We start from the raw sequence: 4,264 nt of genomic DNA on the forward strand, positions 1-4,264 counted from the left end.
GAGGACGACGGCGGCTGGGTGGTTGGGGATCCAGAGAATGAGACGGAGTGGCGGCTGTGGGGCGAGAGGGGGAGAGTGGATCGGGGCAAAGGAGTGGATCGGGGAAGTTAGGGTTTGGGTGAGAGGGTGAGGGGGTGAGGGCTGCCGTTGGATCCAGAAGCATCCAACGGTGGTTGAGGCATGATCCGCGTGATATGCCTATGGACCAATCAGAGCGCACCAAACAAGTTGCCGATTTTTTGACCATATAAATTGGTCATGATTGATTACATACAAATTTTTCATTTCATTTTTCAATGCTCAAAATGAGTTTTTTTGTGAAAGACCTATCAAATATTTGTTCAAATGATGCCATATTTTGCACAAGTTTACATCTTAGATTGGCAAACAACATTGACAAAGGGAGTTTTTATTTCTTTTGCATGAAAAAACAATTTTCCATTTTTTGAGTGCTCAAAATAAGTTTTTTTGTGAAGAACCTACCAAATATTTTTTGTAAAATTTTACCAAATCAACTTTCTCAAATACTACGCCATATTTAATGCACAATTGACCAAATAGTTAGGTGTCAAAAGTTTTGATCCACCTCTGGTGAAAAAGACAAATTCCCGCCGATTCAGCTGGAAGCGGGTCAAATTTGAACTGCAGTTGCCTCATAGTTTGCTATTTATTTTTTCCAAAAATCATTTCTAGGTACGTAAGTATCTATTTAATCAGAGAAACATCAAAAGTTTTCGAAGATTCAACCACTAGCTAGGAACGGTCATTCCCGCCGTTTTGACCGCATTATGAAACGGGCATAAAAAATTCAAAAAAAATCAAAAAATTGGGAAACCTTCGCATTGTGTCATTATATATGACCAAGTTTCCAGGAAAAATAATAAATTGTAATACGGAAATTATTTTAAAAAAGTGTTCTCAGAAATGAGCTATCATGCGTGAAGATTCATGGCTTTCAAGCCAAATGATCAATCTTATGGCCACATTCATGGCATAGTTTGTTCAAATGATCTCATATTGTGCACAAGGGTGCATATTGGAATTCCAAACAATGTTGCCTAAGGGAGTTTTCACTTTCTTTGCACGAAAAAACCATTTTTCATTTTCCGAGTGCCCAAAAGGAGGTTTTTTTGTGAAGGAACTACCGAATAATTGTTGCAAAATTGGACCAAATCAATTTTATCAAATACTAGGACATATTTAATGCACAATTGACAAAATGGTTGGGTGCAAAAAGTTTTGATCCACACTCGTGAAAAAGACAAATTTCGGCCGATTCAGCTGGAAACGGGTCAAATTTGAACTGAAGCTGCCTCATAGTTTGCTATTTATTTTTTCCAAAAATCATTTCTAGGTGCATAAGTATCTATTTAATCAGAGAAACACCAAAAAAATTCCAAGATTCAACCACTAGCTAGGAACGGTCATTCACGCCGTTTTGACCGCATTTTGAAACGGGCATAAAAAAATCAAAAAAATCAAAAAATTGGGAAACCTTCGCATTGTGTCATTATATGTGACCAAGTTTCCAGGAAAAATAATAAACTTGTAATACGGTAATTATTTTAAAAAAGTGTTCTCAGAAATGAGCTATCAAGTGTGAAGATTCATGGCTTTCAAGCCAAATGATCAATCTTATGGCCACATTCATGGCATAGTTTGTTCAAATGATCTCATATTGTGCACAAAGGTGCATATTGGAATGGCAAACAATATTGCCTAAGGAAGTTTTTATTTTCTTTGAACGAAAAAACCATTTTCCATTTTTCGAGTGCCCAAAAGGAGGTTTTTTGTGAAGGACCTCCAAAATAATGGTTGCAAAATTGGACCAAATCATTTTTCTAAAATACTAGGACATATTTAATGCACAATTGACAAAATGGTTGGGTGTAAAAAGTTTTTATCCACCTCTCGTGAAAAAGACAAATTTTCGCCGATTCAGTTGGAAGCGGGTCAAATTTGAACTGCAACTGCCTCATAGTTTGCTATTTATTTTATCCAAAAATCATTTCTAGTTACATAAGTACCTATTTAATCATAAATACATGGGATGGTGGCGATACGTCGAGGTTTGGGCGGTGGCCGAGGCCCCCAACTCTAGAGCGTGTAAACTCGCATGCCCGCCGCATGGTCACCGCGTGACTGTGGCGTTACCATGTGTTCTGGACGGTCTAGGCATGCCTAGTGGGTTGGGCACTCGCCAGGTAGGTGCTAGGAAGAAAATTACAACATAAGATTCTCACGAGGAGACCGATCGATGCTCAAACATGAATTAGCAGCCAAGTGTTTGATTAGCGGTACGGGAAATGTACATGGCTAATGGGCGTGAGTTTTGGCTGAGGATGATCAGTTACTAAGAATACCATCTTCACAAGTTTTCAGCTCAAAAGGAGGAGCCTAGGTGGTACTTGCTTTGCAAGCTACCACACTGGACATAAATACGAATGTTGAAGCTTAGCTCAAAATAATGAATGGATTGAGCTGGCATTTGGTGGAGGATGGTTATTTGGGCATAGGAAAGCACTGTAGAAAATGGATACTATTTGGAGATGCCAAAGTGGTACTTCCTTCACAAACTGTTGTTCTGAACAGAATAGGAAAATGAATATTTTTGAATTATTTTTGAACTAGGCAAGGAAGATTTTTACATATTTGACAAAGATATGACCCAAAGAAGTTATGAGATTTTTTGGGGAATTTTGGGAATTACAGAAATATAGGTTGCTTCACAACCTAGGGCAAAACTGCCACATGGACATGACACATAGGCAAAACTGATGAGGTGGCGCCTAGTCATAACAACCCACCACAATTTACAAGGCTATGACCATCTATATTGGTCATTAACAACTAGAAATAAGGCAGCGGACTAGCGCTGTTTGCTTTATGACCATTTCGTGTAAGGAAATTATGACCTTTCTGACCAAAATGGTCGCAATGGTTTAGGGTTTGGAGCCCCTCGAACAGCTTTTGACCAATTGGTCTCAAATGGTCATAAATCTATGACCAATTCTTCCAGGGTCACTGACAGAAGGTCATAAGTTGACATATTTCTTGTAGTGATCTTCGCACGCAAGAAAGTGCGTCCGAAAAAAAACGATTCGGCCCCCTGACTGCTGGGACCACCAGCTACACCTTCACACACCAGGAAGTGCGTCTGGACAAAAAAATGATTCGCCCCCCTGACTGCTGGGACCCACCAGCGACATCTTCGCACGCAAAGATGTGACTGACAGTCGGGACCCACCTGGTCGAAGCGTACGTAGCGTTGTCATTCTGGCCGCGAATGTGTATGTACATATATACTGGTGGATGTAGAGGCGCGCACGTGTCGATGTAGAGGCGCGCACGTGTCGTAGTAGAGGCGCGCACGTAGCATGTACACGTACATACAGCGGCCAAGGTGCAAGAAAGAAAATACGGCCACTTATATGTATGTACGGGCGGGGTCTCGAACGCCTACTCGCGCATACGTATGGCCAGGGCTCGTGTACATGGCTGGGTCGGAACGGAGAAACAGCGTCGGCGTCGTGTTCATGGGGAGGCAACAGAATGCGTCCTTTTTGTGGGGAGGCAACGGAATGCATCGTGTTCATCGGGAGGCAATGGAACGCGTGGGAGCCAACCGGCTGGGTCGGAACGGAATGCATCGTCGTGTTCATCGGGAGGGCTTGGACGGAACAGGCGATGGAAACGAGGCCTGGCGTACTGTAGAACGGAGGAAACGGCCTTGTGTTCGACCGGCCACGTTCGAAATGGGATCCTGTTCATCGGGAGAGGTCTGGTGTAACGCAAAACGGAGAAAACGGACCTCCTACGGTCGAAACAGGGGTCCTGTTGATCGGGAGGAGTGTGGCGTACATCAAAATGAACGAAACGGACTTGTGTTGGAGCGCTACGGTCGAAACGGGGGTCCTGTTGATCGGGAGGGGTGTGGCGTATCGCAAAATGGACGAAACGGACTTGTGTTGGAGCGCTACGATCGAAACAGGGGTCCTGTTCATCGTGGGTTGTGGCGTACCGCAAAACGGGACTCCACGGGATACTGTTCATCTCCATCGTCGACCTCCTCCAGCCTCCACGGGCTACCGTCGACCTCCTCCAGCCTCCACGGGCTCCTGTTCATCCATCCTCCACCGCGCGCTACTCCACCGACTACTGTTCAACCACCCCTCCACGGGCACCCCTCCACCATCTATTGTTCCTCCAGCCCTCCATGGGGTCGTCCTGTTCATCCAGCTCTCCACACCACGGGGTCCTGTTC

This window comes from Triticum aestivum, chromosome 2B (assembly GCF_018294505.1).
Source record: "Triticum aestivum cultivar Chinese Spring chromosome 2B, IWGSC CS RefSeq v2.1, whole genome shotgun sequence".
Classification (NCBI taxonomy): Eukaryota; Viridiplantae; Streptophyta; class Magnoliopsida; order Poales; family Poaceae; genus Triticum; species Triticum aestivum.